General features: G+C 39.2%; 1 protein-coding gene across 9 annotated transcripts in view; it reads right to left on the bottom strand.

Moving 5' to 3' along the window:
• SYNE1 (spectrin repeat containing nuclear envelope protein 1) overlaps nt 1–27,154 on the bottom strand; it is a 404,650-nt gene that overhangs the window by 349,771 nt on the left and 27,725 nt on the right. The window contains exon 1 of one of the 9 annotated variants that reach the window (XM_053668742.1): nt 13,587–13,667. The exons of the other annotated variants lie outside the window; for them this stretch is intronic. The gene's annotated coding sequence lies outside the window, so the exon portion shown is untranslated. Of the gene's footprint in view, nt 1–13,586; nt 13,668–27,154 lie in introns of those variants that run through there. 9 annotated transcript variants of the gene reach the window in all.

Raw genomic sequence — 27,154 nt, 5'->3', positions numbered from 1 at the left:
TAGGCATCAACCACTCACTGGCACTGGGCTGCCCAGGGAGGGGGTGGAACTAGGAGGAGGCAGATCCCTGGGGCTGAGGATGCTTGCTGGGGAGGCTCTCAGCTCTGAGCCTTCAGCAGGCAGCATTCTGGGCAGCTGGGCAACGAGAGCCCCAGAACTGAAGGGCAGGCCGTGGGCTGCACCCCACAGCACATGCTACATCAGCCACAACGTTAACTACTGGTCTGAGAACCGACCCCTGCAAACAGCCAGAACAGCAGCTCCCATCTCTTTCCTGCCATACGGAGGGAACGGACCTTTGCTCCCTTGTCTATTTCATGCCAAAGTCAAACCTCTTCCCACTACAAGACGCTCTCTTCTCCATTTATTTACCAATGAGCACAGTTTCCAAGGCTCACTGTTGTACTTCTCTGCAGACTGGATCAGAAGTGTGACAGCAAAGAAGAAGATGCAAAACCAGGGTAAGGAAGGCCCTCACCTTTTGTGAGACAGGCAAATACTTGGAGTCTCCATATGGTCTCTGACTTCTTCCTCTCTGGCAGTTTGAATAGTTACCCACTAACTCATGTGTTTTCTCAATCCAACCAACCAAGCTTGGTTCTGCCTTTTGGCCCTGTGGGCCTGCTGACCTGCAGCACCTCTGGACTCCTCCAACCAGAGGACTCCGGCAGCCCATCCATGGTCCTGCCCCCTGCCTGGCCTCCATGGAACCATCACCCTGGCTGACTCTTTCCCCTGCATCAATGCAGGTCTTCCAGCTCTTACATATTGTGGGCCAGGAGCCAACACAAATGAGAAACAGGAGTCGCCAGTATCGGCACCTGGGCAGGACCTGGGCCCAGGACGGGTTTTCCTTCATCACCAGTGTTCTAAGAAAACACTTTCATTTGAAAGTTTGGGAGGTATCACACAACCTCTCCCAGTTTTCCAAAGACCCATTACTCTCTGTTTGCTTAAACCAGCTGTTTCTCAAATCACCTGCATTTCAGACATCTAGAAAAAAGGAAGACTTGACTTCCTTCCATATATGCACAACGGACAATGAGCTAGGATGAGTGTGATGAGAAATCTTAAGAAGGAGTAATGAGCAGAATAAAGACTCCAAATTTAAAAAGAAACCACTGTAATTTTTTGACTAAAACATAGTAAAAAATAACTATTTTGATTAAAGTAGTTATTTTAATTATATAATAATATATCACATTAATTTTGGTTGTTTTATGATGGTTTTAATTATATCCTGAAGGAACATAGAAGATGTTTTCTGTTCTTTTTCTCCATACCACCTCTAAGCATTTTAAATTAGTATAGATGTAAGTACATTGTTTCAAGTGAATTATTTCAAGGAAACTCAGAACAATGAGAACTAAATAAAAATTACTTATACCTATGAAAAGATATAAATGAAATACGTGTAGTTTGAGAAGTGTATACAAATACATAAGATTTTGGTGTTTTTATATATAAGCAAACACTACATTCCAAATTTTAACCAGCCGTAAGAATGTATGGCACTTACATAAAACTTTGGAAATCACCAGCCTATATCGAGAGCAAGCTTGTTATCAGACATCTATTTCCTAGCAAGAAAAATGACTCAGCTACCTAATTATGGTTTGGGGCTCATCACTGAAAAAGGAATTGTTTTGATACCAGAAGCAAACTTGAGTGCATCTGCTTACTCTCCTCTGCCTGAAAACAGTGGTAAAGAGGTGGAATTCTGAGTTGCCTTCCCATTTTATAAGATGTCTGAAGACAATAAAATTAAAGATAAGATGCATTAATTGCATTATATTCACACAAAGATATGAAATAAGTCAATGTACTTTAAAATTTTGAGCTTAAAAACATTAATATTGTAAGAAAAAGGAAAATTGAAGTCATTCACAGACTATGACCAATTTTTGATCTTCAAGAGTATTTTTGTTCTTTAATTTGAAGAAGATATTCAACTCTGTCCCAAGTGGCAGACATATAGGCACTGCTGTCTTAAGTTTTAGAAACCATTTCTTTAAAATACTTAAATATCAATCATCTAATTTTTCTGTCTTAAAATGTAGATTTTATCTTATCTTAGCATCCCTAGTAAATTTTCACTATTCAAGGTTTCACTATAAATATCTGTTTTAGGTTGTCCAAAATCATGAGCATATATCAGTACTATTCCTTTCACTTCCATTGGTCTTAGGTTAAGATAAAATTTAAAAAATTAAACTCAGAGTTATTTTAAAATCTACATAATCCCAATTTTGTTATATCCAAGCTTCAGTTTGGAATTATATTAGAAGAAAAAGCACACACACACACACACACACACACACACACACACACACACGGAGACAGTAACAATAGTACCTTTTATCACACCAGGAGTCTTGAAGTTTGTCTTTCTCATATCCCGCCTATTATAGTAAATTTTGGAAGTTGTCCTAATTCAAGGATCTAAACCAAACACTGCCTTCACCAAGGGAACCCCCAACTCCCCTAACAGCATTCTCCTTAGAGTATTCCTGCAGCAACCCCTCTGTAAAAGCAGATTATTCTCCCCTCATTCTTTAGCCGTACCCCCTGCACACTGGGCAAATGTGCTGCTCTCAATGCCAGCATTTCCACAAAGACCGTTTTCACATTGATTTATGAAAAGTGCTTCAGATGCCTTTTCAAGAAAAAAAGCAACAGCTTTTTCCATTAATAGTTAGGAATTCAAGCATTCTTTCTCTGTTAAAAATCTTAACAACTTTTCAGGGTTTGTTTTTGGTTGAAAAAATTATTCAAATTATTAAAAGTCCCAAATTATAACCTTAGATACGTAAGTAAAGTTTTAATTTTGGAATTGAGGAGAAAAAATGGAATGAATCCTTTGTAGACCAATATTCCAAAGACATTTAAATTTCTCATAGTTACACCTACACAAGATATAACCTTGTTCATTTTTGATTTATGTGAATTTGCTAGAATTTTTTCCAGACATCTGATATTTGAACTTACTAGAATTTTTCCAAATGTCTGATGCATGATAAGCATTATAATCACAATATAAAATACCAATTACAGCAAGTTGCCAAGGGAGTCATGAGGCTTTAAAAAATATGTACAAACAATATTAGACTGGTTTTTACATTATTTAAGTGCATAAAATATCAGTAAAAGAAAAAGCCATACAAAAGACCAACAAATATATTAAGTGTAAGAATCCACAAAGAATATTTTTAAATTTCACATTATTCTTTCTAGGACAATTTAAGCCTCAATCCCCAGGCAGGAAATGTTGACAGATGTGTGGTTCTCTCCAAGCTAGAATAAAGTAGTTTCTTGACCTGGGATTTCAAGACAAAACAGAAATGAGCTGTAGCCACACTTACCGTGTCCACTGAAAGGACCCCACAATGAAATTATTAAGGGGAGGCTGAATGTTTGTTATGATAGAAAATGTGTTGATCCTCAAAAATTTGTTCCTAAAGAATGTTACATATTACCATGACTTGTAGAGAAAAACAAGAACCTACTGTTCAGTGGAGGCAGACATGGAATAATGAATGTCCCTAGGAGTAAATCTGGGGCCATAGAACCACAACAGAGCTCACCTGGGACCCCAGCATTGACACCCACTGTGAGGCCTTGAAACGGAGGCTAAGCCATTTTGGGCCTCAGTTGACTCATTTGTAAAGTGGAGATGCAAGTAACATTACCCCACAGAGTCACTACAAAGATTAAATTAGATGTTTTACATAAATATTTGTCCAAAGCTTCTCCCATAGCACTCACTTATTGACAAATGTTAGTTTAGTTATTGTGACACATGGTAGGTGACAAATAATTTGGGTCAGGTGAAAGGAACAGACCGTTGCTATCATTTATTTTATTCCTAGAATATGTATTTAACATGGGCAGGAAAGCTAAGAAGTTTCTGTAATCCAGGAAAAACCTGGAATCTATTTATATGGTTCCTTTTGCTTCCACCTGCTTCTGAACACTAAGAATCAGGCTTCATCTGACATTTAGCACATTCCAGCACATATTTACTAAGAAAATCTGAGCCAGTATGTTTCACTTATTCTGACGTGTTTAGGGCTAGCAATCAAGTTAATACATTACTGCTAGCCATTAAGTTAATGATGAATGAATGAGTGAATGAATGAATGAATGATCGGGAATAAAGTAATCCTATGATAATGTCTTCTACTGGCCATAAGAGCTCAGCTTTCAGTGTGGCGCTTGCAGCAATAAACAGCCAGGGAAAACCGTCAACTTAATAGTACCACTGGGTATTTATCTGCACAGTTTTTTTTTCAAGTTCTTTATCCTCTGTTATTAATATGCTCCTCCCCACCAAATGCCAATGCATTCAACATTGAATCTTCAACCTTGTTATTCTTGAAATGTTCACTTGTATTTACTCAGGACCCAGGAATAAATCAAAGATTGCTAAACTTTATATCACTTAAAATCTCCACGTATTCAGATACTTCCTGAAAGAAATTTTAAATAAATAGCTAGGATATGAGATTTTTTTTCAAATTAGTCATTTAAGCCCTATTCCCATTTGGTAAGCAGCTACCCAATTCTAAGGGCAAGAAAATGTGGGGATAAAAAGTTAGATTAAAGAGGGTTTGTCACACTAAGTTTCTTAATTGGCCTTAAGAAGATTTATTGCACACAAATTATGCGCAAGGCACTTACAAGGTATACTGATGATTTGGGGGCGCGGGGCAAGGTGAGCAAGGAGAAAAGAGGAAGAGGATGGGATCCTAAATGGAACCTCTTTGTAAACTCAGTCTCTAAATTGTTTTTCCCCTCCAACAATGTATTCCTGTATGCGTGTGTGTAAGAAACATCAGGAGAATACTGCAGCCTCGGTTTTATCCTATTACTCTGTGGAGCAGGCATCTGGGAGCCCAAAGTGAAACATCTCAGCCCATGGCAAGGAAGGAAGAAAAAAGGCCAACGAGGAAAGATGTGGGCAAGACAAAGATGCTGATTTGTTTGGGAATAACACGTTCTTTGCTGTCAAGCTAGAGCCAGCCAGCGTGACCTTCCCTTTTAGTTTCAGTTTTCACTGTCAAGGTCAATATTGTTTCTTTTCAGGAAGAAACAATATCAACTTAGAGGGGAAAAAAATCCCAGTTAAAAAATAGCAACAACAAAGAAATGTCACAGGAAGGAGGTACAAGGGACTCAGGAAAATACGAGAGCAGTAAAATATGGATTTGAGGCAGTTTTAGTTCAACCCACCACCTTTCAAATTATATTAAAAGCGTGGTTAAAATAGCATTTTGGCAGTCTCTCTCAAATTCACGGCATGCTAGGATAAGGCTGAGTGGTATTATCAAGAGTGTAGATGCCAAGTGGACATCAGGCAGGAAGGCAAACCACAGGCCCACTTTCAGCAAGGTATCTTTAGAGGATGACCCATACGGAGCTTGGCCTGACTCAATATATTAATGTCACCATCCACTACAGTTACATGAATGACTCTCGTCATTTAAGGATATAACCTCAGTGGTAAAAAACAATCCACACATGCTTAGATTTTTGTGGCACTGTGAAAACGCCCTTTGGTTTCTATGTATTATATTAAACCTTAACCAAATCATGCTAAGTTTTTATTTTTATTTTTTAAAGATTTTTAAAAATTATTATTTATTTATCTTTAGAGAGGAAGGGAAGGAGAGAGGGAGAGAAACATCAATGTATGGTTACCTCCCATGTGTCCCCTGCTGGGAACCGGCCTGCAACCCAGGCATGTGGCCTGACTGGGAATCAAACCACGATCCCTTGGTTTGCAGGCCCGAGCTCAATCCACTGAGCTACACCAGCCAGGGCCATGCTAACTTTTTAATAATGAAAACATTTTCTTTTCTCACAATAATGTAAAATTGTACATTCTTTCGTTTTTTAATCTATGCAACTCAATTTTTAATAGCAAAAGTCCTTATCAGTGGGTTGTTCTCTATGCCCAGAGTGAAGTATAAATAGATTATTCAGATGTTTCTGCTGAATTCTTTGTCTCCATTCTTACCATTGACCTCTTCCACCTTTGCCTGAGGCAAAGGCAGTAAAGAAACATAGAAGAATATTGTTCTCTTCCATCATGATACCTCCAGTCTAAAACTGGGAACTTGTTAGAAATTTAAATTCCCCAGCCCCGCCCCACAGCTACTGAATCCGATCAGCAACCTGCTTTAAGGAGACTCCTGAGGTGATTTTATACAGAGTCAGCATGAAAATCACCCCCGGCATCACAGGCTGCACAGAGCTCTGTGACGTAGTGCGGGAGCGGGAGACGGAGTGGGAGACAAAGTGGGAAACGGCAGGGCTTTAAGGTCCAGCTCCACCTCCTGGGCTAATCTCTCCATCTTTCAGATTCTCTCTCTGTGAAACGGAAATAATGATGACAATGGCCTCATAAGGTTATTGGGAGGATAACAGGAATTAATATCTGAAAAGCACATAAAACAGTGCTTAGTATATAGTTAAGCCATGTTGTGAACCAAAAATAAAAACTAGATAAAAATCAGATGAAAGAAGCAATTTGATATCTGAGCCAAATCCTATAACTGTGCAGAAATTTCATGTCTGTAGTATGACCTTTCCTTCTTCCTTTCTTTTTGATTCAAACTGGCCCCGTCCACCATCCTGACTCACCTGCCCCTTCCTCCCTTGCAGGACCACTGCCTAAATCATTAAGCCCTCAGGTTCTGATGATCAGCATCCAATAATCTTAGGAACAAAATCTCAGGTCTGTTGAGCACAGAGACAGACTTTCAGTCTAACTAGAGATAACATTTACTCTTCAGTTGTGTTTTAGCTCCAAACCCAGAAATGCGGGAGACCAGATGGAGCTGACATCATGACCTGATTCAAAAATCAACTAATCCCCACCCCCCAGGCACTGACCAATCAGTAGAGACCATGACCCTGACCACGACCCTCACTCCCTCAGGCACCATGATGAATGATTTCCCCTTGTATGATCCATCTCCAGAAGCTAACAGAGAGCCAGGTCTTTGCGTATTAGCTCACCTGTGACTCTGGGCCTGGGTCGCTTTCTGAAAATAAACACTAACTTTCTTTGCTGCAAACTTCTTTTCATGTCTTATAGGGCTGTGGGCTTGCAGACAAATGGACTCCTTTAGTCCAAAAACAGTCCTTTACCTTCCCCTAGCATTACGACCAAAGTAATGAGTCTCTGTATGTTCATCCCCTCCCAAGACTTGGCTTTCAGTGGACTCCCTCTGTGCTGGGCCAGCCAGTACTCATCTTGCTGGCCATTTCCATGTAGGTCAAAATTTGGTTTTTGTTCTTTTCAGTGACTTAGGTGACAAAGGAGAGATTTCTCTTCAGTAGCAAGAATATCAGCATTTTATTTTCTTAAATAATTTAAAATAGGAAGAGTTACATGTGACTTAGCTTACTTTAAGTTGTCTCTTGCTTACTTGCTATTTACAATGAACTTGTTTATAATACAGTTTTTTAAAATTGTGCTAATTTGTGCATCATCACGTTTTCACAATGCCTTTGCAAAGAGATGATCTTATTTATAGGTACAATGACAAAACTCTTTCCAGTCACTTCCTGATAAAGTGGGGATGAGGAATCTTCAAAACCACAACCTTGGACTAGCCTTAAGCACTTGAGAGGCCAGTGGGAATCGATATTTCTAAAAATAAAATGTCTCTATCTTTGATAACATCCTTTAGGGTGTCTGGGTGATATTGTTGTTACATAATACTTAGCATTTTACTACAATAAGTCTGACAACCAAAGTAATTTTACTACAATTTACATAGATTGAAATTTCTACAAAGAAATGTATGTTTATATTTTTACCAATTGTCAATTAATTAATTCAGTTCTCTCACTACCCTAGTTAAAGGCATGGTCCATTAATTTCATGTATTTAAAGTACACAGAAATCTACTTAGCTGTTAAAACAATTTGCTTCAGTAGGAGATGTGTTGCTTCTTATAAAATTGTTTATTTCATATATCTTACTGGACAAGTTAAGGCAATAAACCAAATAAAAGGATTCAGAATATTAGAATTTTAGGATTAGATCACTTTGTATGAGGTAGGAAGCAGTTTGAGTCTGTGGCCTGCGTGATGTCACAAAACCCATTAGCCCCAGAAAGTCAGAAATAATGCTCGTTACTGTTAGATACCCCAAAACTCTTCTACAGTTGGAAAGATTGGCTATAGAAAAAGTCTCTCCCTAACGGTGACCCACTTCCTGTTAGGGGATAAAAAGTCACTTAAAATGGGAGAGAGCAGAGGTAAAGAGAATCAATGTAGACTTGCCCAAGACTACACAATGAAAGTGATTCCATAAATTTTGCTCATGGTGTTCCATGTTAAATGGCTGATGTAGGGTTGGTGTATTCTCCTGGTAAGGCACGGCAGCATGGAACACAACTCGGCCACAAATTCTGGAGCAGGGAGTTGCCTGTGGTTAGTAGCGAAATAAATATTTCAGGAATGCAAATACCACCGGGAAAGCAGATCTTTGTCACTCACACCTCATTCTCAATTGCTCTAATTAGACAACACCTTGCTGAATAGGCTCCAGCAATGAAAAAGAAGGGTTAGAGAAAGAGAAATACTTTTCTGAGAATGAGGCACTCAGAGGTGGTTTAGGCCCCATGGAGAGGAGAAGCTAGAGAGAGAGGATAAGAAAGTAGGTTGGATCTCACTTCCCACAATGCTTCTTCTCTCAGATGGCCCCAAATCATCATTCTCCAATCTGAGGTATGGGAATAAATGTTCAAGAAGCTTTCAGAAAACTTATCCTCAAAAAATGCTGAACATGTAATCTTGAGACTTACATAAATTACAACTTCTCTACATGGATTTGCTGAGATTTTTCTATAAAAGTCTGTCACCCTGGCATTCTAATGCATAGGTTCAAGAATCAGGCCAATCATTTAAAAATTATGATTGAGATTATCAAACAATTTGTGATAATAGCACCTACCTATTTTAAAATAACATTTATCCTAAAAGGCAAAATTCTATGACTAAGAAGCAGAACAGGTTCATTTTCAAATAACGCTGAAGTTCTGTCCCACTTGTAACTATAGCATATATTTTAACTCTACCAAAAAAAAAAAAAACATTAGAGATGTTTATCCAGGCTCTGAGTCACCTTTTTAGCAGTTAGTTACAAAGACCCAGGTATGCAAGACTCTCCTGCTTCCAGCCTGTGAAAGTGGACGCCAATACCAGTTTGTAATTACAATTTGAACCTCAAAATAGGAGAGTAATGAAGATGTACCGTGTTGATATATATCTATATAAATATGCCTGTATAGATATATTTGCCAATGACAGTTAGAGAGTGGTCTAAGGCATAGAAGTCTGCTTTGGACACTCTTCCCATGCAATCCTTACGCAAACTGAAGTTTAAAAACCAGTCCTTTAGATTCTTAAAATATTTGTATGATAATGTAATTATGTTGATTGCTGATAACATTTTAGAGAGCAGTGACACTGCATTTCAATACAGTTCAGCAATCACCTGAAATGTCTTTCTATTTTTAGAGGGTGTTGTCATGGGGATAAGCATAATCACTGAATTCAGAATGACCTAAGTTCACCACCCCTTACCAACTCTGTGACCTTGAGCAAGTTTATTACCCTACCTGAGCATCAGTTTCCGTAGGTCTGCATGGGGAGACAAGTAACAGCTACCCCACAGGGTTGCAGGGGAGTGACATGGGCCATCTATGTGCCATACAGAAAGCACAGTGCCTGGAACATAATGGACACTAAATCCGTGATCACTTTTATCATTATTACCTTCCATCTTAGCAACATGATGTGAATATAGCACCTTTCAAATGGTCCATTTAAACAAAGTTTCCCTTACAATTCTTGCAGCATTAGCAGCAATGTTCTGGGAAACAACTATTGCACAACGCGCCAAGTGAGAACCAAGTGGACCTTGACTAATCGGCTAGCATGTCCGTGCTTGTCTTTCTGGTAGCCATTCAGTCAGCTGTTAAATTATTCCTGCTGTGGTTTCTTTTCTTTTCTCTTTTTTTTTTCATATGTACCAACCCATCTTTGTTTACTAAAGTTAAACCTAATCTGCATTAGCTGTTTGCTTCATGCAGCTACTGGTTGTATGTATTCACATTCTATAGCTTTAAGATATATCCAAAATAAATAAAAATTGTTAGACACGCACTGATTCTCAAGTGTGCAAAGTGGGCCTAATGTTGCAGCCCCACAGCTCCTGAGTGCTGTTGGGATACCCAACTAGCAGGTGTCTGTGGGGGAAGTACCAGCACACACAGCAGGGTTGATCTTTGGGTCCTGCTGTGCACACTTCACAGCATTCTCATAGACAGTGTTTATTTGTTGGTTTATTTGTTTGCTTCTTTCAGTAAATCTGTTTCCAAGAGTATATTATTCAATGTTCTTGGCGGCTGACTAATCCTTTGCAAACTGACATGTTCACTGAGAGCATCAGGTGGGCCTCACTTGGAAAGCAAACACCAGAAGGAAACGGCCCTCGGGACAAGCTCACATCTTTACTCCCTGCCTTTCCCTTCCCCACCTATACTGCGATGCAACGCGATGTTTGCATGGGTGTGAATGTGTACGTGTGTGTGTGTCTGAGTGTTGGTAAAGTGCCATCTTTTTTATTAAATATACAAATCTACATAGCAGAAACAGTTCTTTTTGATCATGGGACACAAAACAATAGAAAATTATTTCCTTTATTAACTTCATGAACCCTAAAATTTCACATTCTTCAATTACAATAGTCTGACTTTGATTTCAGGTTTCCTGCTTTGAAAGTTTAAGGCTGGTTAACCCCGTGAAGTCTACAGCCGTGCTTCCCTGCTAACTTTCATAATAAAAAATTTTAACTGCTACTTTAAACATGTTTCTCTTATAAATTCATCTAAATTATAGTTTATAGTACTGTCACTTCTCTGTTATTTCATTAATATTTTTAACAGTAGGAGTCACCTTTTAGTTCCAGCTTATCCACCTGAAAATCTATTAAATCTCTGAAAACATTGATTTAATATTCTAATTTATTTCAGAAGACATTTGACTGCATCTGTTTAGAGTAAAAATTGCAAATCTACAAATATAATGACAGTATACCTGCTGTTTCCCACTAAACAGGACCCACGGGTTTAATGTAGGAATGTAGAGGTGCTTCAGGTTTAAACATCATGTTGTGGAAGGTTGTACGACTGAAAAAACAACCACACAACACTCTTCCTGGTCCTACATACTCTCCTGGAGCCTTGCCAGCACTCCATTAGGAGGTATAGATTATTCTCCCTCCTCCGGAAACTTGGTGGCCTTTTGGGACTGCTGTGACAGTGAGATGCATCAGAAGTGGTGCTATGTGACTTTAGAGGCTGGGTCTCAAAGGCAAAAAGGCTCCTGCCTGACTCACTCTCTTGAGTCTCTTGACCTTGGAACTCAGCTACTATGTGTAGAGGACGACCAGGCATCGTGGAGAAGCCACATGCAGGTCTTCCTGGTAATGTCTTAGCCAAGAACCAGGAGCAGCAGTTGTGGTCAGAGAGTTTTGAGATGATCCCAACCCCCAGCATCCAAGTCTTCTAGCTGAGGACCGAGACATTGCGGAACGCATGCAAGCAGTCCTTCCTGGGTCCTGGCCAAACTCCTAATCCACAAAACATGTGATCATAATATAAATGGCTGTTTTTTGTGACAACATTTTTGTAGTTTGTTACAGAGCCATGGATAACTAGAACACATGTACTTCAACTTGAGCATGCACACAAAGGCTATCCAGCGCTTAATGTAGGGCATTCTCAACACCTATGATGTTGCTTTTCTCTTGGCTTTTTAAACAATTTATTTTCTGCGTTTACCAATTTTTCTCAACTTGGTAAACTCTACTGAACTCTACCATTGCAGAGCTAACCACAGTGAAAGCATTTAAAATTTTTTCTCAGGAGGCCTCAGGAACCACTGATGTGCAAACTGGTATGTGCGAAGAACTGCTTCCAGAGCACGTCTCCGGACTTAGCACTGGCAGCTAAGTGAACTACGGGCCAACCGGAGCAGGCTAACCCATTTCTGGCCTGCTGGGCTCGTACTTTCATATGCACAGGTGTGAGAAGATGCCTGCTGGGGCAGGGACAGGGAAGAGCTCCAGGCTGTTCCCCATCATCAGCCATAGAGCGCACCCAAGGCCTCTAAGGGAGCAACCTCTTGGTCTTCTGAGAGAAGGACGAGATGTATGGAGGTATCACTGATCTTGCAAAGAATGGTGTCATTCTACAAATATTTACTCAGTGAGCACTGGAATTTTAGGGTAGGAACACAGCCATGAAAACATACAGTTATTGTGTGGCAAGTACTACCTACAACAGAGGTAAAGCCTCGCTCCCTGCCCAATCCTGAACCTCAGTCACCTTTGATTGATTGCTCATACTCCTTCTATCCTCAAGCCACTCTTACTACAGTTTTACTTTAGTATCTCCTAACTCTTTCTGATGTCTCTTAAAGGCTTCTGCATGTTCTACGAGTCTAAGAATCATGTGGAGCCACTGTTGACATTGCAGAGCCCTGGGCCCCTCCAGACTCACTGAATCAGAACCACTGCTGCTGGGACCGGGGTGTGGTGTTTATGTAAATATCCCCATGCACCCCAATGTTCATAGCAGCACAATTCACAATAGCCAAGTGCTGGAAGTAACCTAAGTGCCCATCAGTAAGTGAATGGATCAAAAAACTATAGTACATTTACACAATGGACTACTACACGGCAGAAAAAGAGAAGGAGCTCCTACCCTTGGCAAAAGCATGGATGGAACTAGAGAGCATTATGCTAAGTGAAATAAGCCAGGCAGTGAGGGACAAATATCACATGATCTCACCTATAAGTGGAACCTAATCAACAAAACAAACAAGCAAGCAAAATATAACCAGAGACAATGAAATTAAGAATAAACTGATAGTAACCAGAGGGGAGGTAGGAGGGGATAATGGTGGGAAAAGGGGGAAGGGTTGTCAGGAACATGTATAAAGGACACATGGACACAGCCAAAGGAGGTAGGATCAAGGGTAAGAAGTGGGGATGGCTGGGGTAAGAGTAGTGATGGAGGGGAAATGGAGACCACTGTACTTGAACAACAATAAATAATGTGAATAAATAAATAAATACCCCCAGCTGATGTGAATGCATCTTTCCTATGCTTCCTGACTCGTCTCCCTGCTCCCTGCTTCACTTGACTACACAGAGATTCATTTTTTTAGAGCATAACTCTGATAACATCATTCCCTTGCCACCTTAAAATGGGTTACCAGTGCCCGGCTAGGTTCTTATGCCGTATCCCAGAACTCAAAACTCTTTGTCCGACCTGGCCTCAACCTACTTTCTAGTATTGCCGGCAATAACCCACATAGCTCTACTTGAACTGCACCACAGCCTGTTTCGGCTGCACTGTGCCCTTCCTCATTCCCCAACACACTGCGGGCTCATCACTTTAGCTGCCTCTCACCCTATCTTCACTCAGTTGGCCCTGCCACCGTGGATACCTTCAGCAGCTCTGTTGTATCTGGTAAAATACTGTCCTCCTAGTACCTACCTCAAAAGCAAGCGCTCCTGTGAAATCACCATTGCTGTGAGTTCTGTCTCCTCCTCTCAAAATCTCTTTCTGAAACACTTCCACAGTCATGGTCACATTCCTCCCTGTGTGAATAAAGTCCATGTTTACCTAGTTTTCTATGGAGCTAGTCACGCTCGCTCCATGAAAGGGCTCACTGGTGTCTGTGTGTGCACACGTCCACACCGAATGAACTTTGAAAAAAAAGATCTAACTGATAAAATATGGCCATCCTGCAGATATGAAGTTATGGCAGCAGGAGAATCATGTTATATCACCTTGTGATCATTTATCCTGTGAATGTCTAATTTCAAAGGGCTTTTGAAATGTAAATGGCTCTCCTGGTTTCCAAATAATATACCACAAGCTACAGTTTAAAGTTGCAACTACTCTGCAAAGAAACTGATTTTTTATTTATTAATTCTAGAAAGTGATACTTTTTCTTCGGCAAAATAAATGATGACTCACCACTTCCATAATTATTAATAGGCCCAAACACAAAGGTTCTACTTTCTTTTAGCCCGATTGTGTTGCATCAGTTCCTTGCACTTCAAACACTATTAGCCACTTATATAGTGGCCTTTTCAACATTTGTTGATATTTAGAATTCTTCAGTGCAAGTTCATTTCCTATTTTACAAATACTTTGGGGAAGGTTGTTATCATTTAAGTTGTTTTTTAGAATCATATTATATCTAGCTTCAGGCTGTAAGTATGGCCTATATAAGTAAATAAATTTATAAACAAAAAATTGATAAAGTGCTATTAAAATTAAACTAGTACTTTTATTAGAGTAGAAGACTTTTGAAGTATTACAAACCTTATATATTTTATAATTATTTTATTTATAAAGAACAATAAATAAGCTGCTATCTAGTAATATATTTACCAAAGTAAAAGTGATTTTGCGCTAAAAGGGAATACACTAAAATATTATAAGTTACCTCTATTCAAATTCTAAGTAGTGACCCTCCTTGAAGAAGCCCTGCGAGCCAGGACGTCTAGGACACACTGGCCTCATGGGTTATGTCCTAGAATCAAGGGAGCTCAGAGGGGAGGAGCCTGTAGGACTCCAACCAACCAGGGCAACCAACATTCCATTTCTCACACCACCAACCCACAGTCCTAGACTCTGTGGTGATATCTCTGCCACTCCCAGCAGGGTGACCCTGCACAGGTTACCTCACTACAGTCAGTCTCCTCTTCATCTCTGAAATGGGCACAACGAGAAGGTGCACCCACCTCTGAAGGTCACTGTGAGGACTGTAGGATAATAAGAAAGTTATAAATAAGCACCATCTATTTTATCACAATTCCTATGCGTGGTCTTAAAGTCTTCAGCAGGAAAATTGGAGACACAGGGAACTCCCTGTCTTCAAAGTCTGGGAAGCTACAGGTCGCAGAAATTCTCCTGCCTCTGAGCTTGTCGGGCAGCCCCAACTCCGAGAGAGCTTTCTGAGATGGAGCAGAGCCTTTCTGCCTGTAAGTTGTCATTTGAGCCATTTTAAAGAGGATGCCGGTTAACGGAATCTGCACATCTCCTGGAGCAGAGCACTCTGCCTTGTTTGTCATTTGCTTCTCTGCACGATTGAATTTGTTAGGTCCTTTCCTAAGAGCAGATGTGAAGGATTAGACAATATGCGAGCCCTGGGGCAGTTGAGGAAAGAAGCAAGGACAGGCTGGCTGTGGGGAACCATCAAAGACATATTTTCACTAACCAAAATTGCTTCAGAAATAGACATACCCAAACAATAAAGGGAGAAAATAACAGAAAACATACTTTCTGGGGGGGGGGAAGCAGTGATGAGAAAAATATACATAATGTCTAATCTTCCATAGGGTTAGATTCTAATGGGGGCAAAAACTAAGAATTTTCCAGCTGATTACCTGATAATTTACTAGGTTGAACCACATAAAACTGCTAATTTTGTAGGTCAAAAACAGCCAAATGAAGGCCAATTCATAGGTTGGCACAATTAACAGGTGTTAGCCGTCTCGTACGAAAATCACCTGTCTTGAAACCAAGAACCACAGTCAGGGAGGTGAGAGGCCCACGCGGAGGGTGAGTGGGCACCGAGACTGACTGAGAGGAGAGCCCGCCCTGGACTTCCACTACATTCTCCTCATATGTGTCCTGGAGCCAGAGGGGAGACCGGAGGGGTCACCAGGACCAACTGGACACATTTCTATTCCCTTTTTCCTGTCTCTTCCATGTCCAATGGATACAGCTGAATTTACTTAAGTGTTTAATGGCCAACATTTGTAAACATACTGATTATGTGTTTATGAGCACTCGGCACAGAAAAACATTTGATCTCCACATCAAAGCAAGGTCTATTCTCCTAATACCCATTATTAGGGTATTTGTTTGGCCAAACGAAGGCCAAACTTTGTTTGTTTGGCCAAACGAAGGCAGAGAGAGGCATCCAAAGTTGCACACCTAAGTAGCCAAGGAGCAGTCACACTCCAGCAGATGGTCGCAGAGCCTGCACTCTGAACCATGACTCTGCGCCAACCCCCAATACTGGGGAGACACACAGGTAAGCCTTGAAAATATGAACATGAAGGAAAGACAAGATATTATTAGTATTGCACTGAGTCTTGAAATTGAAATCAGCATTTTTAGAAAAACCAGTGATAGACAGCAAAGAGAAAAAAAAAGAATGGCAGGAGGGAAACTAAACTGAGAAAATGGAACTTGGCACAGGCTGTTTAGATATTCAGTAAGATAAAAAGCAGCCTGAAGCAAACAAGCAAAAACATTCCCAGAGGCGCTTAGTAGAAAACTGCAGTTGGTGCAGCTTCTCCCTGAGAAAACAGAGATGGATAAAAGGTGCACAGGAAAGCCCACACAAGCAAGTGTCGACATGACCGCGTTCTTAGTGGAAAATATAAATATAAAATGCTACAACAAGCTGCCAGGGAATATGCTAAATTTGCCACTAGAGGACAAGGCAGACCCATGTGCTTTAGGTTTTTTTATAGTACACAATAAAGTATTTTGCCTGATTAAAAAAAAAAAGTTGCACAGTTAAATCGTAGAATGACCACAGAATGTATCATTGACATATAATTATTTATAATTTAAATGAAAACATCTTATTAAAATGTCTTGCAAAAATGCATTGTAAATAATACATAGAGAAAAATATATAAGGAATAGCAATGATTTATACTGTTTTATCCAGTATGAAGCTATTTTCTCCCAAACATTTTTTTGTGTGAATCTGCATGATGGTTTCTGTGCATATATGTACAGAAAAGCATGATTACTTACAAGTCATCAACAGAAGCCCTGAAGCCGGACTGCCTGCTTTCAAATCCTGCCTCTGGCATTGATCACCTCTGGGAATCTTTGGCAAAGTATTCAAGTTTTTGCCTCAATAGCCTCATTGTCTAATGTGGGGACATAATATAAGCTTTCTTTGGGGTTGTTGTGTGGTTTAAAGAAGATAACTCAAGAAAAGCACTTAAAATGGTGCCTGACACAAGGTTCAATACGTATGGTAAGGAGAGAGGGGAATAAGACCACAAATAGAATCACATTATATTTTGTCTAACTTTTTTCTCTTTATCTTGATGTCTATAAGTATTAATAGCTTCTTCATTATCCTTACATTTTAATATAATGTTTAGTATAACAAGTTAATATTCATATATGATCACTCACTCTTGCATTTGCAGAGACTGCTGGGATGAAAGTGTATATATGCTTCTACATATATACAAATCTTTGATGCATAATACTTCATTGAATGGATGCATTTTATTATTTGTGAAGAATTCCCTATAGAATAACTTAGGATATTTCTAGCTTTACCCAAAATGCTGTAATGAACAACTCTGTGAACTGGTTTTGCATATGAATGCAAGTGTGCAGAACCAGATAAAACCTTATAAACAAAACTATTCATTTGACTTTACACACATCTTTACTTGCTGGAACTCTACCTAAATGTTTTCTTATGTCTTTTGCTCATTTTCTACTCATTGATTATCTTTTGCTCATTGATTTATAAAGACTATTGTCTGTTACAAAATTATATAGTTTGTCTTAAATATAACAAATATTTTTCTCCAAGTTTTTAATTTTCTTTATGTCTCGTTATACATTTTGTTGTACACATATTTTTATAGTACTGAAGTCTAAAGACTGAAGTCTATAAATCAAGCCCTCTTTGGTTCTGTTTCTGACTTAACTAATAAAGAATTTCTTCATTGCTAGATTATAAAAAAGAAAAATACACTCCATAATTTCTGTTAATTCCATGGTCTCATGTTTTTAAATTTGCATTAAACCATGTTAAATCACCAGTAATGAAGAGGTGTTAGCCTATAAGATGCCAACTTCAAACAAATGTATTTAAATACATGGTCTACTTGAAATTGTGCGTGTGAGGGTATGAAAATGTGTGCTTAAGAACATTCAAGATGTGAAGACATCAGGTAATATGACACCTGGTTCCCTCCCTATTTGCCATGGTCATCCACTGTCTCCAAATTATTTGATGACTATCTATCCTTGACATCTATGGGCCTATTTTTAGACCATATATTCTGCTCCAAGGATTTATCTGTATAATTTAAGGTGGTTGTTACATATATTCCAATGTCTGATAGAATTAGTTTTCTCTCACAATTCTTCTTTTGCTAATTTTTCTGGATACTACAAAAGGTTTATTTTCCCAAATGAATATAAGCTTTTTGACTAATTCAAATTTTAAAACTGCTTGCTAATATCTTGCTCAAGAGAGCAATTTTAGCTTAATTTAAGATGTGACATTTTTACAGTGAGATTTCATGTCCAAGAAATGTCTTTCAAATTAGTCATATCATTTTTATATATCCCTCAAAAGGGTGTTCAAATTTTTCTTCATATAATTTTTCCGTATTTGAAATGACACTTTACTGATTTTTCTTACTGTTTTTTAACAATTTTTTCAGTGGATTCTCCCATATTTCCTAGTAATGCATTCATATGAGGGTAACTAATAAGTTTAACACACCACTTCAAATTTACATATTTTATTCTTGTTTCATTATGTTGGCTGGTGTATGACTGCTGACTTCAGTGGAAATATTTCTAAAATATTTAAGGCCTGAATGTGACTAGATACATTCTACGAAGATAGTTTAAAATCAGAACTAAATACAAATTTTATGTAACTTATTTTATATTTGGGTAAATACATGGTTTTTCTCCTCTATTATTAATGTTATATTAATAACATTTATAAGAGTGAATCATCCCTACATTTCTAAAAGAAAACCTATTAGTGGTATATTATTATTTTAATAAACTGCTAAATTCCATTTATCTAGTTCTCAGAGAACATCCTTACATCTATGTCTCTTTCTTTAACCCTGATTCTTCCAGGTGCTTCAGGAGGAAAGTAGGTCTGTGTAAGAAAGCTTTCCTTATCCACAATGGCTGGTCGTGCCTCAGTCCCAAAATCGTTGTATAGGATTGTTTCAGGACCATGATGCTTACATGTAGAGAGGCTCACCCCCTCATATGAGCTCTGGAGAACTTTGTGTCTTTCACCTGAGTTGATCCAAATGCCACTATTATTTGGCAGTTATTACTGTAGGATGTTGGACTATGGTTATTTTCACGTTTACTAAAGTTGTTTATTCCATTATTTTTCATTCTCTTTTATTGTTTTTGATACATCTCAGGGAAAGAAATAAGATAATATTCTTCTTCATAATCGTTTACCAGAACTCTTACACCATTGGAGGGGGGTCCAATCCGTGGCCCACAGACCACATACAGCTCGGGATGGCTATGAACGTGGCCCAACACAAAATCATAAATTTACTTAAAACCTTTCTATTTTTGCTAGTGTTTGTGTATTTAATGTGTGGCCCAAGAGCACCTTCTTCCAGTGTGACCCAGAGATGCCAAAAGGTTAGACACCCCTGCTAATACAGGCTGTCCCACTGTTCCAGCGAATGGCTACACTTCATGATCCGACCAATCTCCTACTTTTAGATATTTAGGCTGTTACAAATCTCACTGTGATAAACACTACTGACAATAAGGAGCATTTAAAACGGGGCTGGAGAAAAGCCCACACAATCACCCTGACCCAGGAGGAGCAGGACAGTGCGGGATGCCTGCAGCCGGATGAGAAAGGTATGATGAGCGCTACGTGTGTGGGGTGAACGGCTCAGACAGAGAGGAGCGTAAAAGGAACTTAACCACTTTAGCAAGTTCCTCTCATTTAATATCTTCTTCCCTTTTCCCTCCCCACATCCTCTCTTACACAGGATCTGTTGTGGCAATATTGCTGTGAGAGATTAGAATACCTGTCGCCCTGGCTCTGTAACATGCTGAACTTGGTGGCAGGCGGTCTTCTGTGCGTTCATTGCCTCTAATTCTCACTTAGTTGAAAATCCAGGGTTGTCATTTGTGATCATGGAAGTGTATTTAGGCCAGACTTATTATTTGGTAGAAAATCCTTTATGCCACATAGAACTACTGTAAATTAGGATTATGGTGATAATATATCAATTTAGAATCAGGTAGAGGGTCACCCAGAATAAAAGAAGCTAATGCCCACCTTGGGTTCGTGTATGTTTTGCTGAAGAGTAATGACAGCAACATTTTATTGGTCACCTACCTTAGAATGTAAATGTCTCATATGTTTCACCTTTGTCCTTTGTCTGAAGAACCTATAGATCTAAACAATTTAGCTGGCCCTCAAGACACTTCAATTCCTGCCATCTGTCTGCTTCATCAGTAACAGGTGTCTCAGAGCAGAATAAGGGCTAAGGGGCACAGTTGAGACTGAAACATCAGTGTCAACAACAAGATCCACAGAAAATTTAACTACACTGTTGAGGCTGTGTGCTCTGGTCAGTAGGAAAAAAGAACTATATTATATGATCTGTGCCTGGAAGTGTCTTTCTCAGTAGTGAACTCAATAGACAATTTACATATAGATGACACTGACAATGTGTAAAATACTCTAAGACTGAAGTGATCAGTGATATAGTATCCCACAGAAAGGCAGGTACTATTCTACAGGTTCTTCTGTAGAGATTATTATACGGTTTTGCCCTCTGAGAAGATAGAAATTGGACAGCCAATGAAAGGTCTGACCAGTGGATGATTGGGCTCTGGGACAAGCAAGGTCAAGAGAAAGAAAACAAATTTTCTCAGCGGGCCAAGCTGCCCCTATGTATGGACGGTAGTGATTGGGAAGGAGGGAGGAATGGGTTATATCAGATTTACCAGAGCTCTTTCAAAACACACATGTCTTGGCTCCCTTCCCTTGCAGCTCTGATAAACATTAGGAGGGAGAAGGCGAGACATGCTCTTTTTAAAGAACCTCCCTAGTGACTCAACCACATTTGCTCTCCCTACTCAACATTCAGACTGACCTGCTCACTGCTGCCCTGGAAAGACTCATCCAGCATGGCTGCTCAGAGGGCACCCAGCACCAGGAGCACTTAGTGGGTCGGTGGTTTGTCCATTTACATACAGCCTCCTCCCAGTAAATGGTCAACTAGTCGTATGCAAAAGCAAAATTAGAAAGACCCGCAGTTTTAAATGCTTTCTTTTTCAATCCTTCCTTTTAAGAGAGATCATGGGTATTTGTTAGGCATTGCATGGGATTGCTGAAGAAATATGTAATAAAGACAAATTCTGCTAATAGTTTTGGCTGTCTGAGAAAAGTGACTAGTAATGTCAAAAACCATTTTCTACCAGGAATTTCAACATGACCCTCATTTATTTTAAATTCTTGTCTTTCACAAGCTGTATATAAAAACCCACTAATGTAAAAATATTCCATCCTCTTAACAGAAAATCAATCGCAAAAATGAGTTTTGGTATTAAATGGGTTTAAACAGATAAAGGGTCGGGACATAAATTAGAATTTGAAAGGTACAGAAATAGAACTGAATGGGGACTTTTTCTCTGAGGAGTCTGCAGTTAACATCTTATCCATTAATTCACATCAACATTAGTATTTGACAGCTTTGAGTCAAGCAAGAATTCCATGTACAATCCTGAGAGACACCGGGGGAAGAGCGAAGTCTGACAATCTGCTGTGGCTGCCTTAACTTAAAACAAATTAAACTTCTCCACTTGAAATATTTACTGAAGGTGAAATAAAGGCTGTAGAAAAATCTCAGCTTAAGCAGTTGTTTTTTTTCCTTATGGACAATCTTTCCTATTTCCCCAGTTTGTTTACTTGCTAGTTTGAAACTAATAGTCTCAATATATAACAGCATACTTCACTTAACAGGAGAATCAGAACACATTTGCCCCTAAAATTTTTATTTATTTTTTAGTAGCAATGACTTTGTAAATTGTGTTTAATCGATGAAAACTAAAGATACGAAAAAACAATACCTCAGATAATAAGAAAGCTTTAAAGTTAAATTGATGGGGGCAAAACCCATTTTTTATAATATTCCAAATAGGTCATAATATAGTACCTATTCTTGTGTGTGTGTGTGTGTGTGTGTGTGTATAAACCATTTAATATGTGATTTAAAGATGGAGGAAAATTTATATATACATATATATTAAATGGTTTTTGCAAAGTGTTAAAAAGTAAAAAACAATGAACTATTCTTACAATAACTACACATTTATTTCCTTTTAACCCCAAAAAACAACCCCCTACTAACCCCCCAAAAGTGAGCCTCCCATATGTTCTAAAATTACTGCTGTACTTTTCTTTAAAAATCCTGTATGACACTGCTAGGTATAAAACACTAATCATACCTTTGCCGTGCATCCTGGCTTTCCTACCTTGTCTGTCACTAATCTCTAACCTGCATCCTTTGTTCCAGCTGAAGGACCTGACAAGACATCCCTGACTTCAGGTTCCCCGCCTCCACTCCATTGATTACACTGCTCTCTAAATGTGGAATACGTCCTCCTACGGAGAATCTCATTGACTCACCCTCTGAAACTCATCTGACTCATAACTTTTTCGTGAAGAATGTCAAGGTTCTCCATTTGGTAATGTCCTCCCCACCCCTACATATATTTCTAGAGGCCAAAGAATTTATTAGTGTTTCTCTTTAAGATCATCCAGCATAGTTTGCTTTTACATAATTATTTGTTGTATTTATGTTATCTTCTCCACAGAATCATCAACCCCTTAGGGGTCGGCATTGAGTTTTTCCCTTCTTAGCATCTTCTACAGTATCTAAAATAATATCAGCAAAATATAACCTAATGAACTATTTTAGAAAAGAAAACATTTGAAGAGTATAATACAATGAAAAGCATACTGTAATGTAATGAAATGTGTTAAGAAATGGCCCATCTTAAAGAACAACAGAGAAAAGAAAACATCCAAAGTACTCCAGGCTGGGGACCTGAGCACACGAGAAGTATCCAGGTCAAGTCTAAGAGACACTCTGGGACCAGAGAGGCTGGTTTGATGCCAATGATACCCCTTGAAAACCATGTGACTATATAGAGTTTCTGGGACTTTATTTCCTCATATATTAAATGGGGATATAGATGTCTGCTCACAAGGTCGTGAAAATTATATGAGGTCCCTCAGTAGTGTACCTAGGTGTGTTCTCTCGCATATGTCACATGGGAGTCCACAAACAAGGGCTCTCTCATCACTGTGGTCAGATGACAATGGTGACTGCTCCACTCAACCAAACTGCCCACTGAGAAGAACCCACCCACCTTCTCAATAACTTCTTTCTACCAAATCAGGAGAACACTCTGTCTTTCCTCTATTCTGCTCAATTCCTCTTCACTTGGATTCTGGAGAGGCTTATGTGGCTGAATAGGAGAATCATTTTCAAGGGAAGGTCTAAAGTTTCACAAGTAAATGATGCTGTTTTTGCTTTGGTTTGCTTCCCTTGCACCACCAGAGAGAAACAGTTGTGGGATTGAGGAAGGGGTGTGAAATCACATCCTACAAAGAGAAGACAGGGGATGGGAGTGTTGGCCTATAGAAGAGAGGGGCTGAGAAGAGAGGGTCAGCTCATGTGCAGTAAGAGACAGACAAGCCTCGTGTGGCCCACTGGGACAGAACTAGGACACCGAATGAAGTTCCCAGAAGACAGATTTCTGTTCGGTACACATGAAGAACAGATTTTTGACTGTTTGGTCTGTCCACATATGGAGTGAGCTGCCTCACAGGCAGGGATGTTGGTCTGAGAAGAAGGCAGAACATGAGGACTTACTCTGACCTTGATATCTAATAAATCTATAAAGTCTCCAGAAAAATGCCTTGTGTTTGGTGTTATACATGACTTAATTTATAGCAGACAGGGTCAATTATTTTTACATAATTAAATTTGGTGGTGTATTTATTGTAAAATATCTAAGAACACTTCATTAGAATAAATACCTCCCTTGAAGTCCTTTCTCCCTCCAGCCACAATAATTTTGCCTGCTCTCTTATACTAAGAAACTCTCCTAAGAAACTTCTAACACATCAGCCTCCACTTTCTGCTCTTTGGTGTCTCTTGAGCCTGTTCCCATCACACTTTTATTCTCACCATTCTGTTGAAAACGCTCTTGTCAATGCCATGCCTTGACCTTACTGAATTCCCAGCTTAATTCTCAGATCCCATATTACATGACCTCTCAGTACCCTGGCATTGCCGGTATGTCTCAGTCTTAAAACTCTATTCACTTGGATTCTAAATCATCGTCTTTATCCTGCTTTTTGTTTTTCTCTTAGCCTCCTTCTCCATTAGAGTCTCCTCTCCTTTTGCTGAACTGCAAATATTGGGGAGCAGCAAGTGAGCAATGATCACTTCCTTCTCTACTGACAATCTTCCTTCAGGGGACCTCAACTAGTTGAATGTCATCTATTTGCTCTATATCACAGACATTAATTCCCAGTCTTGATTTCTGCCCCAAGCTCCAGCCTATTGGACAAAACCATTTTCTCAACATCTTTTAACTGGGTATCTCATAGCATCTCCCCATGAACGCTTCTAAGGCACATCACTTGATTCCACACCTCATCCTCTAAGCCCCAGACATATTGATCAAATCTGTTCCGTTGAGCGATATGCCTGTTTATGTGGCCTGGAATGTCCTCCCCCATTTTAAGGCTGCATCTTCCTTGCTCTGGTCTCTGATCAAGTGAACCTTTCACATGTCTCCGTTGACACCCCTATCTCAAGAGCGTTGTAAAAGTTTATTAAATGGTTAGGGAGTGAATAAATGAGCAATCACCAATCACTTTTTATCATAATACTTAAAAACACTGCTACAAGCTATTCCAAATGGCCTTGCCAGAAACTATATATTCTTTCCCGAATTTGGAAACACTGGAACAGAAATCTGTTAACTGAGCTGTTGAGGGAAAATGTACTTGGCTCTATATCTGCCCTTAGTGGGAACTCTGGAAACTCTATAACTTGGGTGTGATAGTAGCAGCTAAGCCGAGTTCACGCTTTACAAAGCGTGAGACTTCAGGGCCACACACAGCTGCCTCACCTGTAAGATGTCACTGTTGGGCTCATGACCCCTGTAGACTCATCTCATTCTAAAATCCTATGCTTTTATGCTTCAAATATCCTATATATCTTGAGTAATAATTGGGGACTTGCACATGGGAATGAGATGAGGGGTTGAGCAGACTGCTCTAATCAAGGCCATCACAGGTGGAGAACTGAGGCTGGTCAAACAGGCTTCTTCACGTCCCTTGGGCTTCTCTCCCACAAGGGTGTGACCAGAGTGGAGGATGATTTTTAAAAAGAAGAAAAGGTTCGCCTCTGATCTGCCTTCCTTGGTTGGAACTTCTTTAGAGAAGAATTAATTGTCAATCTATACCTAAACGTCAACTTTCCAACAGCAAATATTTTTAAACTGTTTTCTCATTTTAAAATGTTATGATTCCAGTTTTAACTTAATTCTCCTTCCATTACTGTTTCTCTACACCTTCTACTCAACTGTCTGGCTGTGTTCAAGGTTAGTGCCATATATAAGCAGAGTGAAAGGGGAGGGTCCAGGAAGCATGGTTTTCATAGTTTTACTTAGATAACCTTAAAAATTAATTGAAAAGAGATCTTTCTCCTTATTTTCTTCACTTCCTGTTGAGTTTGACAGCCTGTAAATTTGGCCTTACAGACAGTCTAACTCACTGAAGCACTGGTTTATTTAATAAAAGACCGGTTCTCTCTAAAGTGCAGAAAAAAACTACCTAACCTCTGCGCCAGGAGCATGAGCCCTTCCATACAGGGCTGAGAAGAAGTAGGTTAAGAATGATAATAGATAATACACTAACTAATAAATAAATAATAATATAAGAATAAACTCTGTGTTGCATACTCACAATCGTAAACCTCCTTTTGCCCACCCCTGTATACATGTCCAAGAAAAACGTGGATATCAAATTGATAAAGTTTAACAGAACTACTCTTAACACCTTTGAATCTTTTTTTTTAAGATTTTATTTATTTATCTTTAGAGGGGAAGAGAAGCAGGAAGGGAGAGAAATATCAGTGTATGGTTGCCTCTTATGCGTCCCCTGCTGCAACCCAGGCATGTGCCCTGGCTGGGATTCGAAACTCGATGCTTTGGTTTGTAGGCCTGTGCTCAATCACCTGAGCTACACCAGCCAGGGCCTAACACTTTCAAATCTTTAAAGACATGGATGATATTTCTTAAATTGAGTGTCAAATGGTGGATTTCATTTTCATGCCCTGCTTTAGGGTGCTCTAGATATTTTAGAAAACCAAGAGACATTACATTTTTGAGCAACATGATGTTATTTTATGAGGCATATGTAGGCAAATTTATCTTTAAACATCAAAGAGACATGCATCTTACAGTCACTAAAACTCCCAAGAGCATTTTCCTCTTTGTCTTAGACTTTCTACCTTGTGAAATGTATGTGCTTCAGCAAATGCAAGACGTACCTGTTGAACTGGGTTTAATTCAGTAGCCCAATACCTGTGTTCTCTGAATCAGGAAGCATAAACTCCAGGGACCATGCTGCCTATTACCCAAGCATAGAATGGATTTCTAATGATAAAATAGCCAACTTGAGCTAATTTTCCTTTTGTTATAACTCATGAATATATTCATAAGGAAAAAAAAATCCATGCTTGAATACAGTGTATACATTAGAATCAAATGGAAAGTTTGTCTCCTTTAGAAAAACTCTCTTTGTCTTTCATAGTCCCTTTGGTAACCACAGTATTGAGTATCACTTACTTATGATATGATGATGATTCTTTGATATGCATATTTTTCTCGTTTTCTTTCTGAGACTAGGAATTGACCTGTGAGTGCTCTCTAATTGAGCAGTGGCATCACTGACTTAATGAAGTGATAACAAATGGACTGCCCATTTCCTCCACCTAAACATGGAAGAGAAGAGACAGTTCCTGGGGCTTAGGGAGGAAAAAGCTCGCGTTTGGAAGCTCAGATTAGAGAGCTGAATACACACACTGAAATATTAAAACTGTTTTTAAATAATTTTAAATAATTTAACTGCTAAAATTACATTTAAGCCTCAGCTGTTAGGAGTTAACAAAAGAGAAGAGAACTAGACTGGCTGGGTCTGACTGAGTCAGGAAGTTACATTTAATCAGGTT

This window comes from Artibeus jamaicensis, unplaced genomic scaffold, assembly GCF_021234435.1.
Source record: "Artibeus jamaicensis isolate MK-2021 breed Jamaican fruit bat unplaced genomic scaffold, CSHL_Jam_final contig_497, whole genome shotgun sequence".
Classification (NCBI taxonomy): Eukaryota; Metazoa; Chordata; class Mammalia; order Chiroptera; family Phyllostomidae; genus Artibeus; species Artibeus jamaicensis.
This window is presented reverse-complemented; position numbering and strand designations above follow the sequence as displayed.